The sequence below is a fragment of the Anolis sagrei genome, chromosome 9, assembly GCF_037176765.1.
Source record: "Anolis sagrei isolate rAnoSag1 chromosome 9, rAnoSag1.mat, whole genome shotgun sequence".
NCBI lineage: Eukaryota > Metazoa > Chordata > Lepidosauria > Squamata > Dactyloidae > Anolis > Anolis sagrei.
This window is the reverse complement of record NC_090029.1, coordinates 7,399,954-7,415,220: the sequence shown is the minus strand read 5'-3', so window position 1 is coordinate 7,415,220 and position 15,267 is coordinate 7,399,954. Positions and strand designations below refer to the sequence as shown.

The following is a 15,267-nucleotide window of genomic DNA, read 5'->3' as shown; positions in this document are numbered from 1 at the left end:
GAATGGGGGATGCCTGGCTTGAGAGCAGTACGTGTGAAAAAGATCTTGGAGTCCTTGTGGACAACAAGTTCAACATGAGCCAACAATGTGATGTGGCGGCAAAAAAACCCAATGGGATTTTGGCCTGCATCAATAGGAGCCTAGTGTCTAGATCCAGGGAAGTCATTCTACCCCTCTATTCTGCTTTGGTTAGACCACACCTGGAATATTGTGTCCAATTCTGGGCACCACAATTCAAGAGAGATATTGACAAGCTGGAATGTGTCCAGAGGAGGGCGACTAAAATGATCAAGGCTCTGGAGAACAAGCCCTATGAGGAGCAGCTTAAGGAGCTGGGCATGTTTAGCCTGAAGAAGAGAAGGCTGAGAGAAGATATGATAGCCATGTATAAATATGTGAGAGGAAGCCTCAGGGAGGAGGGAGCAAGCTTGTTTTCTGCTTCCTTGGAGACTAGGGCGCGGAACAGTGGCTTCAAACTACAAGAGAGGAGATTCCACCTGAACATTAGGAAGAACTTCCTGACTGTGAGAGCCGTTCAGCAGTGGAACTCTCTGCCCCGGAGTGTGGTGGAGGCTCCTCCTTTGGAAGCTTTTAAGCAGAGGCTGGATGGCCATCTGTCAGGGGTGATTTGAATGCAATATTCCTGCTTCTTGGCAGAATGGGGTTGGACTGGATGGCCCATGAGGTCTCTTCCAACTCTTTGATTTTATGATTCTATGATTCTATGAAACATAAACGACAGTGCATAATAACAATTTAAAAAGAAACTATGTCCTCTCGTTCAAATCTTCATCCGTTACATTGTCTTGGCTGTTCCTGGGTCAATTTCCAACTCTAGTTTGTCTGTTTACTCTGGGGTTCCGAATGCTTGCTCGAAGAGCCAAGTTTTTACTCTTTTTCAGAAAGTCAGGAGGGAGGGGGCTGATCTAGTATCCCCAGGGAGGGAGTTCCACAGCCGGGGGGCCACCACTGAGAAGGCCCTGTCTCTCATCCCCGTCAGACGTGCCTGCAAAGCAGGCGGGATTGAGAGCAGGGCCTCCCCAGATGATCTTAGGTTCCTGGGGGGGGGGGGGGGGTTCATAGGGAGAGATGCAATATTCCTGCTTCTTGGCAAGGGGTTGGACTGGATGGCCCATGAGGTCTCTTCCAACTCTTTGATTCTATGATTCTAGGCATTCAGATAGATCATAGAATCATAGAATCAAAGAGTTGGAAGAGACCTCATGGACCATCCAGTCCAACCCCCTGCCAAGAAGCAGGAATATTGCATTCAAATCACCCCTGACAGATGGCCATCCAGCCTCTGTTTAAAAGCTTCCAAAGAAGGAGCCTCCACCACACTCCGGGGCAGAGAGTTCCACTGCTGAACGGCTCTCACAGTTAGGAAGTTCTTCCTCGTGTTCAGATGGAATCTCCTCTCTTGTAGTTTGAAGCCATTGTTCCGCGTCCTAGTCTCCAAGGAAGCAGAAAACAAGCTTGCTCCCTCCTCCCTGTGGCTTCCTCTCACATATTTATACATGGCTATCATGTCTCCTCTCAGCCTTCTCTTCTTCAGGCTAAACATGCCCAGCTCCTTAAGCCGCTCCTCATAGGGCTTGTTCTCCAGACCTTTTATCATTTGAGTCGCCCTCTTCCTGTGGACACATTCCAGCTTGTCAATATCTCTCTTCAATTGTGGTGCCCAGAATTGGACACAGTATTCCAGGTGTGGTCTAACCAAAGCAGAATAAAGGGGTAGCATTACTTCCCTAGATGTAGACACTATGGTCCTCTTGATGCAGGCCAAAATCCCATTGGCTTTTTTTGCTGCCGCATCACATTGTTGGCTCGTGTTTAACTTGTTGTCCACGAGGACTCCAAGATCTTTTTCACACGTACTGCTCTCGAGCCAGGCATCCCCCATTTTGTATCTTTGCATTTTGTTTTTCCTGCCAAAGTGGAGTATCTTGCATATGTCACTGTTGAACTTCATTTTGTTAATTTTGGCCCATCTCTCTAATTTGTCAAGATCGTTTTGAATCCTGCTCCTGTCCTCTGGAGTATTGGCTATCCCTCCCAGATAGGCTGGGCTGGAACCGTTTAGGGCTTTATAGGCTAAAGCCAGCACTTTGAATTGAGCCCGGTAGCAGACTGGCAGCCAGTGGAGCTGATTCAACAGGGGAGTTGTATACTCCCTGAGCCCAGCTCCTGTTAGCAACCTGGCTGCCGTACGCTGGACCATTTGAAGCTTCCAGGCAGTCTTCAAAGGCAACCCCATGTAGAGTGCATTGCAGTAGTCTATACGGGATGTAACCAGAGCATGGACCACTGTAGCCAAGTCAGACTTCCCAAGATATGGGCGCAGCTGGTGCACAAGTTTTAATTGTGCAAATGCTCCCCTGGTCACCACCGAAACCTGGAGATCCACGCTCAGCGATGAATCCAGGATCACTCCCAAGCTGCGAACCTGCGTCTTCAGGGGGAGTGTGACCCTGTCTAACACAGGCTGTAACCCTATGCCCTGTTCGGCCTTGCGACTGACCAGGAGTAATTGTTGTCATTGTTCTTTCTATCCCATATTTTCCTCAATTAATGTTCCTCAGGAGTCACTCTATGGTAACTTCAGACAGGGGTAAGTCATTTCAATAGGGCTCACAATTAACCACAACATCCATGGGAAGTTCAGGAATATTACAGTAATGAAATGATGGCAACCAAAGCAATCACATAATATAAATGAACAAAGAATAATTTTAGATTTAGACCTCCTAGTTACGAATCTGTAACTGCCCCACACAATGCTAGCCATGGTTTCTATTATTTTCTTCAAGGTTGACTTTAATCAACCCATATGTGGGTTGAGAACAAGGATGGACATTTCTCCAAGGAAAGGAGAAACCTTCAGTGAATAGGTTCTTGTGGGTTTTTTCGGGCTATAGAGCCATGTTCTAGAGGCATTTCTCCTGACGTTTCGCCTGCATCTATGGCAAGCATCCTCAGAGGTAGTGAGGTCTTCAGTGAATACTTTCTCAACTATTGATGGGGTTCAGAATGCTCTTTGATTGTAATTCCCAGCAACTACAACTCCCAAATGTCAAGGTCTATTTCCCCAAACTCCACCAGTGTTCACATTTGGGCATATTGAGGATTCGTGCCAAGTTTGGTCCAGATCTATAATTGCTTGAGTCCACAGTGCTCTCTGGATGTAAGTGAACTACAACTCCAAAACTCAAGGTCAATGCCCACCAAACACTTCCAGTGCTTTCTGTTGATCATGGGAGTCCTGTGTGCCAAGTTTGGTTCAATTCCATCTTTGGTGGCACTCAGAATGCTCTTTAATTGTAGGTGAACTATAAATCCCAAATGTCAAAGTCTTTCCCCCCAAACTCCACGAGTGTTCATGTTTGGGCATATTAAGTCTTTGATTGTAATTCCCAGCAACTACAACTCCCAAATGTCAAGGTCTATTTTCCCCAAACTCCAGCAGTGTTAACATGTGGGCATATTGAGGATTCGTGCCAAGTTTGGTCCAGATCGATAGTTGCTTGAGTTCACAGTGCTCTCTGGATGTAAGTGAACTACAACTCCAAAACTCAAGGTCAATGCCCACCAAACCCTTCCTGTATTTTCTGTAGATCATGAGAGTTCTGTGTGCCAGGTTTGGTTCAATTCCATCTTTGGTGGCACTCAGAATGCTCTTTGATTGTAGTTGAACTATAAATCCCAGTAACTACAGCTCCCAAATGTCAAAGACTTTTCCCCCAAACTCCACGAGTGTTGAGGTAGGGGCATGAATCAGAAAAGTTTTAGTGCTCGTTGGCTCCGTTCTCCTCATAATTGCTTCATAGGCCCTTGTGACTTGGAGACCGTTGATGTGAGTCTGGCTCATCATACACTCTATGTGCCATCGCCCACAAATACGTCCCAGACCCAGAGGGGGGCATGGACTTGTTTTCCTTCTGAAAGAAGAAGAAAACCAAGGACTTTTTGCCAAGGATGTGGAGGGGAAAAAGGATTGGGCCAGTTTCCACATTGAGCTTGCTGTGCACAGTGGGAAGCAAAGGCTGGGTCTCTGACACCTTTTCAAAACATGTTCCCAACACTCCAGAGTTTCACAAGGTTTTATGTAACCGCAAATCCCTCCAAAGAAGCGCCCAAAAGAGTTCGTGATGCTTGTCTGTTCTACTTTCCATCTTAAGTACAGACAAGCATCTCGAGCTTTGAGGATGACCTGGGAAGGAATCCCACTGGAGCACTGCAGCACACCCAAATATCTGGGAGTTACCCTGGACCATGCTCTGACTTACAAGAAGCACTGCCTGAACATCAAGCAAAAAGTGGGCGATAGAAATAACATCATACGAAAGCTGGCTGGCACAACCTGAGGATCACAACCAGATTCAGTGAAGACATCTGCCCTTGTGCTTTGCTACTCTGCAAACATCCTGCAAACATCTGGATCATCCTCTGTTTGGATATCAGCCAACACCTTAAATCAAGAGACAGCTTCCTAAGATCTACAGAGATACCTGCAGGAACACATCAGCAACCAAGAGTCCAAAAGTGGCAGGCTAAAACCCGGAATCAATCAGTGGCTGAGACTGGATGAGAGACTCCCTCCTGGGCACACAGAAGACTAGGTGACTTGGAAGGCGCTGAACAGACTACGTGCTGGCACCACAAGGTGCAAAGCCAATCTTCAGAAATGGAACAACAAAGTGGAGTCCACAACATGCGAGTGTGGAGAAGAGCTTCCACAGCCATCTACAAACCCACCGCTAAGACACCAGGCTTGGAGGACCATCATCCTCGTGCTACGAGAGATCGCCTAAGTGTAAGCGAAGTGCACAACATACTTACTATTATCCTTTATTCAAGGCTGAGATGTAATGCTGTGTGGGATTGCAAGACCAATCACCTCTAGCCACTAGTGAAAGCTCATCCCCTGTTTGGGTATCAGCCAGCACGTCAACGACTTAAATTTAGACATAGTTTCCTAAGATCTACAGAGACACTCGCTGGAACACCTCAGCAAGCGAGAGTCCAAAAGTGGCAGGCCCAAACCCAGAACCTCAACCAATGGCTGATACCAGATGAGAGACTTCCCCCTGGGCACACAGAGGACTGGGCGAATTGGAAGGCGCTGAACAGACTGCGCTCTGGCACCACGAGATGCAGAGCCAACCTTCAGAAATGGGGCTACAAAGTGGAATCCTCGACATGCGAGTGCGGAGAAGAACAAACCACTGAGTCAGATAACATATTGAGGACCACCTCTTCTCCTTCTCTGCATTGTCTTTTCTCTCGCTCTCTTTTGCGGGTAGGAAAAGAAAGCTGCATTTGATTTGGGGAATGGTGGGATTATTAAAAGTGAAGGGGGAAAAGAACCAGAGGTGCTGGCTGCCGAAAGCCGTGCGCATAATTGAATTTAAACAGTTACAAGCGTTTATATTATATTTCGCATTGGAGCGAAAGCCACAAAAAAGCATTTGTTACGTGGCCCCAGACATGTGCCAGATCTGGCGTTTCGCAATCCTGCGCGAGTGTGTATAATTTCATTAGTGGCAACGCAAGTGCGGCAGGAAAAATATTATGGAACATTCCTAGGGGATGAATGGATGGCACTGTGCGGAGTATTATTGCATTGAAAGTGGCGGAGGGCACTTCATAGAATCATAGAATCAAAGAGTTGGAAGAGACCTCCTGGGCCATCCAGTCCAACCCCATTCTGCCAAGAAGCAGGAATATTGCATTCAAATCACCCCTGACAGATGGCCATCCAGCCTCTGTTTAAAAGCTTCCAAAGGAGGAGCCTCCACCACACTCCGGGGCAGAGAGTTCCACTGCTGAACGGCTCTCACAGTCAGGAAGTTCTGATGGAGGGAGGCAGGGAAGCTGACCTTTCAGATACCTCGGTGTTCAACTCACACCAAACCCATCCTTTATTTATTTATTTATTTACTTACTTATTTACAGTATTTATATTCCGCTCTTCTCACACCGCAGAGGACTCAGGGCGGATTACAATGTACATATACATGGCAAACATTCCATGCCATAGACGCACAACATATATAGACAGACACACAGCCATTCTGCCAAGAAGCAGGAATATTGCATTCAAATCACCCCCGACAGATGGCCATCCAGCCTCTGTTTAAAAGCTTCCAAAGAAGGAGCCTCCACCACACTCCGGGGCAGAGAGTTCCACTGCTGAACGGCTCTCACAGTCAGGAAGTTCTTCCTAATGTTCAGATGGAATCTCCTCTCTTGTAGTTTGAAGCCATTGTTCCACATCTTAGTCTCCAAGGAAGCAGAAAACAAGCTTGCTCCCTCCTCCCTGTGACTTCCTCTCACATATTTATACACGGCTATCATATCTCTTTTCAGCCTTCTCTTCTTCAGGCTAAACATGCCCAGCTCCTTAAGCCGCTCCTCATGGGGCTTGTTATCCAGACCCTTGATCATTTGAGTCGCCCTCCTCTGGACACATTCCAGCTTCTCAATATCTCTCTTGAATTGTGGTGCCCAGAATTGGACACAATATTCCAGGTGTGCCACAGACACACAGCATATATAGACAGACACACAGAGGCTATTTAACATTCCAGCTTTTTCATAGAATCATAGAATCAAAGAGTTGGAAGAGACCTCATGGGCCATCCAGTCCAACCCCATTCTGCCAAGAAGCAGGAATATTGCATTCAAATCACCCCTGACAGATGGCCATCCAGCCTCTGTTTAAAAGCTTCCAAAGAAGGAGCCTCCACCACACTCCGAGGCAGAGAGTTCCACTGCTGAATGGCTCTCACAGTCAGGAAGTTCTTCCTCATGTTTGGTCTGATGGAGGGAGGCAGGGAAGCTGATCGTTCAGATACCTCGGTGTTCAACTCACACCAAACCCATCCTTTATTTATTTATTTACTTATTTACAGTATTTATATTCCGCCCTTCTCACACCGCAGAGGACTCAGGGCGGATTACAATGTACATATACATGGCAAACATTCAATGCCATAGACACACAACATATATAGACAGACACACAGAGGCTATTTAACATTCCAGCTTTTTCATGAAGGTATTCTGACCACCAGGGAAGCTGTTGCTTCACAGTCATAGAATACATAGAATCCTAGAATCAAAGAGTTGGAAGAGACCTCATGGGTCATCCAGTCCAAGCCCCTGCCAAGAAGCAGGAATATTGCATTCAAATCACCCCTGACAGATGGCCATCCAGCCTCTGTTTAAATGCCTCCACCACACTCCGGGGCAGAGAGTTCCACTGCTGAACGGCTCTCACAGTCAGGAAGTTCTTCCTCGTGTCCATTTCTGACACTGATGAAGTACTTCCTCATTCTTTGCAATGCTTGCTGGAGATTTTTATGGGGTTGTAAATTAGCCTCCCCGCATAAGCGGTACCTAAATTTTCTACTTGACAGATGCAACTGTCTTTTGGGCTGTAAAGGTTGACAGCTAGCTACTAGGCTTGGGTAACCATGGAAAAATTTGGTTCTAAAGTCGTTTCGTTTTTAGGGGACCCTTGCGTTACGTTTTTTTTAATAATTCTAAAATTTTCCTTTTAAAAATTTTGAAATATATGAAATTTCGTAAAATTACGAATCGATTCGTTAATGGCGGACGCGATTGCGCAATATGCTAAAAAAACCTCCAAATGGGACAGGGGGAACTTCTGAAGCTTCCCTCTCCCTCTGTTGTTGACTGTTGGTGTGATAAAACAAACAACAACTATAAAACTTGCACCAGACATGGGAAAATAATTACAAAATAATTACGAAATAATTAAGAAATAATTACGAAATAAATTGAAAAAAATGTTTCGAATCTAATTTACTCCTCACACTATTCCTGCATGGCTCAATATTGGATCGTAAGCTAATTTAAATACGAATTAATAACGAATTACGAAATTAACGAACGAAACCACCCAAGCCTAATAGACAGACACACAGAGGCTATTTAACATACCAGCTTTTTCATGAGGGTATTCTGACCAACAGGGGAGCTATCACTTCACAGTCCATTTCTGACACTGATGAAGTACTTCCTCATTCTTTGCAATGCTTGCTGGAGATTTTTATGGGGTTGTAAATTAGCCTCCCCGCATAAGCGGTACCTAAATTTTCTACTTGACAGATGCAACTGTCTTTTGGGCTGTAAAGGTTGAGACAGCTAGCTACACAAATTGGTCAGAAGCTCACTCCGACCTGGACTGGCTTTGAACTCATGACCCTTTTGTCAGTAGTGACCTTAATGACTCCCAGCCACCTTTCCCAGTCAATGGGAAAGGATTGTGGGAGCTGTAGTCCAACACATCTCCATCCCTAGGATGGAACAGGGAACCAGGTCTAGGTCTGCACTGAGCCCAAACTAAGAGCTCACACACAGACTATAGAAAACTATCATGGGTTAGCTGGTGATATAAATCCAGATTTGTCTGGTCTTTGCATTGCTGTTGTTGTTGTTGTTGTTACTGCAGCAACAACAATCAGTTATAGTCAATTGCAAAGGATTGTGGGAGCTATAGTCCAACACATCTCCATCCCTAGGATGGAACAGGGAACCAGGTCGAGGTCTGAATTGAGCCCAAAGTAAAACATATCTAGGGGATCATACACAATAGTTCATGACCCATACGCTGATGTAAACCTCTCTGACTGATCAGCCAATACTGAATTTTTTTAATAGTTTTGTACAGCAGAAATGTTTCAGAACTACGAGAGGTGGCACAGCTAGTTAGTAGCCAGCTGCATAAAATCACTACTGACAAAAGATATGAGCTCCTGACCATTAATAGTCTAGCTTGCTGTTGACCTATGTAGCCCGAAAGACAGTTGAATCTGTCAAGTAGGAAATTTAGGCACCATTTTATGCAGGGGGGCTACTTTAACCAATTTACGACACCATAAAACCTTCCAGAAGTGTGTGTAAGAATGAGGAAGTACTCCAACAAGGACTCGGTGTCACAAGTGGATGGTGAAGCAGCAGCTCCCCATGTGGCTGGAATCAAAGCCGGAAAGCTGGAATGTTGCCTCTGTGTCTGTCTATATATGCTGTATGTCTGATGGCACTGAACGTTTGCCATGTATATGTGCATTGTAATCTGCCCCGAGTCCCCTGCAGGGTGAGAAGGGCAAAATCTAAAGGAGGCCAGAGGGGGATTGGCTGAGTGGGTTGAGGTGGTGGTTAATGCCTCCCTCCGGGAAGGCAAGATTCCAGCGAGCTTAAAACAAGCTATAATAAAACCGCTGTTGAAAAAACCATCACTGGACCCCACTAAATTTGACAACTTCTGGCCAGTTTCCAATCTTCCCTTTTTGGGCAAAGTCCTGGAACGCGTGGTGGCCTCGCAACTCCAGGTATTCTTGGGAGACACGGATTATCTGGATTTGGCACAGTCTGGTTTCAGACCGGGACATGGAACTGAGACAGTCTTGGGCGCCTTAGTGGATGATCTGCGCCGGGAGCTCGACAGGGGGAGTGTGTCCCTGTTGGTGCTGCTGGACCTCTCAGCGGCCTTCGATACCGTCAACCACGGTATCCTTCTGGAGCGCCTTGCAGGGATGGGTCTCGGGGGCACTGTTTTACAGTGGCTCCGGTCATTCCTGGAGGGTCGCTCCCAGAAGGTGTTATTGGGAGACACCTGTTCAACCCCACAACCCTTGTCGTGTGGAGTTCCTCAGGGCTCAATACTGTCTCCCATGTTGTTTAATATCTACATGAAGCCGCTGGGTGAGATCATCCGGAGTTTCGGGGTACGGTGTCATCTGTACGCGGATGATGTCCAACTCTGTCACTCCTTTCCACCCACTACTAAGGAGGCTGCTCAGGTCCTGAACCGGTGCCTGGCCGCTGTAACGGTCTGGATGAGGGCCAACAAATTGGAATTGAATCCAGACAAGACAGAGGTACTCTTGGTCAGTCGTAAAGCCGAACAGGGCATAGGGTTACAGCCTGTGTTGGACGGGGTCACACTCCCCCTGAAGACGCAGGTTCGCAGCTTGGGAGTGATCCTGGACTCGTCGCTGAGCCTTGAACCCCAGGTTTCAGCGGTGATGAGGGGAGCATTCGCACAGTTAAAACTTGTGTGTCAGCTGCGCCCGTACCTTGGGAAGTCTGACTTGGCCACGGTGGTCCACGCTCTGGTTACATCCCACTTAGACTACTGCAACGCTCTCTACATGGGGTTGCCTTTGAAGACTGCTCGGAAGCTTCAAATGGTCCAGTGTTCGGCAGCCAGGTTGCTAACAGGAGCGGCACTCAGGGAGCATACTACTCTGTTGCGCCAGCTCCACTGGCTGCCAGTTTGCTACCGGGCACAATTCAAAGTGCTGGCATTAGCCTATAAAGCCCTAAACGGTTCTGGCCCTACTTACCTCTCCGAACGCATCTCCTCCTATGAACCGACTAGGACACTAGGATCATCTGGGGAGGCCCTGCTCTCTGTCCCGCCTGCATCACAGGCACACTTGGCGGGGACGAGAGACAGGGCCTTCTCAGTGGTGGCCCCTCGGCTGTGGAACGTCCTGCCTGCAGATATCAGTTCGGCCCCCTCCCTGCTGGCATTTCGGAGGAAAGTGAAGACCTGGCTGTTTGAACAAGAATTTGATTAAACAGTGTAATTGAACATAGGAATACGGAATAATGGATGATGAGACTGGATTCTGATTTTACTGTTGAGGCGCTAATGATTGTTACACGGATGTTTAATGATTTATGTTACAATTGTTTGTAATTGCCCTATACTTGTCTCGTGATGTTTTGTAGTGATGTTGTTCACCGCTTTGAGTCGCCTGAGGGCTGAGAAGAGCGGTATATAAATAAAGTAAGTAAGTAAGTAAATAAATAAATAAATAAATAAGAAGGGTAGAATATAAATACCGTAGATAAATAAATAAAAAAAATACTCTGACTTCCTTTGATCCAGGCACAGTAGTCCTGAATTTCTAGGACTCACACTGTGACTCAAAGTAACAAGCTGGGATTCAAAGCACAGAATCAGATGTTTTCTTGCTGAACACTGTGACTTTCCATGGTCTGAAAATATTAATCGCTTAGCAGTCAAATACATTTCACCCCTAAACTGAAAATGGATCCTGTTTCTTGTTATCACTATCCCATTCTGTCTCCCAGAGAAGGAGAAAATCCTGACACCAATACATTTATTGCAGGTACTTCCTCTTGCAAACAATAGTATCCGATGTCAAGGTCATGTGCTTTTGGAAATCTGAAGCATTTCCCCCTCCTTCATTCGCAGCTCAAAGAAAGCTGACTGGCACAACCTGGGGATCACAACCAGATACAGTGAAGACATCTGCCCTTGCGCTGTGCTACTCCGCTGCTTATGCATGCCCAGTGTGGAACACATCTCACCACGCTAAAACAGTAGATGTGGCTCTTAATGAGACATGCCGCATTATCACGGGGTGTCTGCGCCCTACACCACTGGAGAAATCACACTGTCTAGCCGGTATTGCACCACCTGACTTCCGCCGGGAAGTGGCAGCCAATAGTGAAAGGACCAAGGCAGAGACATCTCCAGCTCATCCCCTGTTTGGGTATCAGCCAACACGTCAATGACTTAAATCCAGACATAGTTTTCTAAGATCTACAGAGACACTCGCTGGAATGCCTCAGCAAGCAAGAGTCCAAAAGTGGCAGGCTCAAACCCAGAACCTCAACCAATGGCTGATACCAAATGAGAGACTCCCCCCTGGGCACACAGAGGACTGGGCGACTTGTAAAGCACTGAACACACTGCGCTCTGGCACCACGAGATGCAGAGTCAACCTCAAGAAATGGGGTTACAAAGTGGAATCCTCGACATGCGAGTGTGGAGAGGAGCAAACCACTGACCACCTGCTGCAATGCAACCTGAGCCCTGCCACATGCACAATAGTGGACCTTCTTGCAGCAACACCAGAAGCACTCCAAGTGGCCAGATACTGGTCAAAGGACATTTAACCAACTACCAAACTCACACATTTTGTATTTTCTCTGTTTGTTTGCTTTGTTCTGTTAGAAATGTAATATAATTGACTGGCTGCCCTGACACGAGAAATAAATAAAGTTCAAAGAAAAGCAAGGAAACCCTGGAAACCAGATTGTTAGGTGACGTTCTCCAGAAATGCAACTGCGTTCTGTTTTGTATGTCTACATGCAAGCCCACTGTTCAGATTGGGTTTCAAATTAAATACCAAATAAGAAGATACAGGCTTGGCTCACGCTACGCGGGGAGATTTCACCATAGATTTACAGCTCACAAAGAAGCAAAATGAGAACCAGCCACATCAGACATTTTGGAAGCCCTCTCAAAATCCAAGCACCAAATATCAAAGTGGAAGGGCTGACAGCAAACAGCAGCCGACATAGTAGCAAATGGGTTGTTGTAGGTTTTCCGGGCTATATGGCCACGTTCTAGAGGCATTCTCTCCTGATGTTTCGCCTGCATCTATGGCAAGCATCCTCAGAGGATTTGAGGTCTGTTGGAAGTAGGAAAATGGGTTTATATATCTGTGGAAAGACCAGGGTGGGGCAAAGGACTTTTGTCTGCTGGAGCTAGGTGTAAATGTTTCAAATGACCACCTTGATTAGCATTTAATCCCCCAGGCACTTCCAAGCCATTAAATGCTAATCAAGGTGGTCATTTGAAACATTCACACCTAGCTCCAGCAGACAACAGTCCTTTGTCACACCCTGGTCTTTCCACAGACATATAAACCCATTTTCCTACTTCCAACAGATCTCACTACCTCTGAGGATGCTTGCCATAGATGCAGGCGAAACGTCAGGAGAAAATGCCTCTAGGACATGGCCATATAGCCCGGAAAACCTACAACAACCCAGTGATTCCGGCCATGAAAGCCTTCGACAATACATTTATTTATTATTTATTTATTTACTGCTCTTATATACCGCAATTCTCAGCCCGAGGGCGACTCATTGCGGTGTACAACATAAAAACAGGTGCAAATTGCAAGACATAGTGCAAGATATCCACAATCATCATTATCAAAAACATCTTATCAAACATCAACATTACTACCAAATTTCTACTACATTCCGAATCGTCTCATCGTCAAACCCACAATCCGATATCATTTCCGTTGTTCCATTCCTATGGTCAAATCTCCAGTCATTGCACTTCTTGATCAAATGCCTTCTTAAACAGCCAGGTCTTTAGCTTCTTGCAGAAGATCAACAGGGAGGGCGCCAGTCTGATGTCTATGGGAAGGGTGTTCCACAGCCGAGGAACCACCACCGAGAAGGCCCTATCTCTCGTCCCCGCCAGCCGTGCCTGTGACGCAGGTGGGATCGAGAGCAGGGCCTCCCTGGAAGATCTCAAAGTCCTCGTGGGCACATAGGCCGAGAGGCGGTCAGTTAGGTATCTTGGGCCGGAACCGTTTAGGGCTTTATAGGCCAATGCCAGCACCTTGAATTGAGCCTGGTAGCAGATCAGCAGCCAGTGGAGCTGGTACAGCAGGGGAGTTGTATGCATGCATAGTACATAGTATATACATAGTAGCAAATGTTGGAAAACATTAATATTAAGGAGTAACATGCTCAGTGTTTGCTTCTCTGTTGTTTGTCTTCAAAGTACAAGGGGCGCTCATAAAAGATTTCCCCTGACCCACTTCCTGTGGACGGAGAGCTATTAAACTTGGCCCAGTTGTGAGTCCTTCTCTCCACGGGTGCCACAGAGGGACACACACATGCTCCAAAAGCCATGTTGTGACTTCGGAAATCAGAGTCTCCTCATCTGAAAAATGCTTTCCCTTCAAAAATACTTACTTAGGTGATCCCTCGTAGTCCGAGGATGATGGTCCTCCAAGGTTGGTGTTCTGTCGGTGGGTCCGTAGGTGACTGTGGCACCCTATTCTTGACCTACATCTTCTCCCGCAGTGAGGGCATTGGTTTCCAGGTGGAAGGCGGTCCCAGTCGGGGTTGGCTTGATGCGCCAAACTCTTGGCATGTTTCTCTCTTTTGCCCTCCATTCGAGCCTCTTCAAACTCCACAGCACTGCTGGTCACAGCTGACCTCCAGCTGGAGCACTCATACTTCCTTGTTGGAAAGAGGTGGAAGTCCGATGGTAGAAGGTTGGGGGAATAAGGGGGATGTGGTAGAATGTCAAAGCCAGAGGAGCATGCTTCTTCCATTTGCGCAACAGATGAGTAGTGAACGGCTGTATTGTCCTGCAGAAGGCGGTCACCTTTAGTGAACATGCCACATAGTCTCTTGGTTTGGATGGCCTCTTGCAGTGAAGCCTAGTCTGCCCCAGTAATCATGGGACCGTTTGCTAGGCAATTCATCAAGACCACTCTGTGCTGGTCTCAAAATACTAAAGCCGAGCATGACCCCCCCCCCCCCCAAACAAGGGATGGTGACTTATAGTTCTGCAAAGGACAAAGGTACCAGACTGCACAATATGGGTTAAGTCTTGCTCAATTTGCCAAGGCCTTAACAACAATGAGGACTTCATGAAACTTCGGGAATACCTAGACCTTGGGGTCTCTGCCTCTCTCGGGAGCTGTAGTTCTCCAAGGACGGGGAGCAAAGCTTGTTTCCAGAGACACCAGGTCCATTTGGGCCACTCAAGAACACCTGCCAGGACCTTTGTGCAACACCCTTGCGTTTTAACCATCCCCTATGGACAGTCTTTCCCCCCACATGGACAAACCTTACGAAATCTTGCCTTTTATGAACTTTAGATATATGAAATGTGTTTTCTGATTTCTTTGTGTGGCAGAAGCCTTTCCCCTTTTCCTCTGACCTTTGTTTCCCCTATATACATGAAGAAACTCCACAAAAGGGACTACAAAGCCCCAAACATTCCAGGATTTTTTATCCACAACTTCCTTTTGCATGAACAATAGCCTGGGCAGCTGGTGGCCCTTGGAGGAATTGCCCAGCCCTCAGCTTGCCTCTTTGGCAAAAATCTTAATCATATTTCCTCTTGAATAACAAAAGGTCCTCGAAAAAAACCTTTTGCCTTCGCTCTGATTATTCATTCCACTCAAAGCACAATAGATCAGGCTGGCCTTTGTCTTACCGGCCACATGGCATGGCACTTCCTTTCCCAGATTCCTTTGTGCTCCCTCATCCCGCCTCCAGGTGGCAGAGGTCTCCCCATTGGTTCCTACGGACCACTGGAGCCCATCGCCCAATCATGGCAGGGAACAACAGGGAAGCCGGGGCGGGGAGTTTGAACTCTGCAACTTTGAATTTGCTATAAATATGACTGTATTGGTGTACTCCCGTCATGCTTAG

General features: G+C 46.8%; 1 protein-coding gene across 2 annotated transcripts in view; it reads right to left on the bottom strand.

The window, feature by feature from the left end:
• Positions 1-15,267, bottom strand: part of THSD4 (thrombospondin type 1 domain containing 4) — a 642,834-nt gene that overhangs the window by 30,407 nt on the left and 597,160 nt on the right. The gene's annotated exons all lie outside the window — the stretch shown is intronic.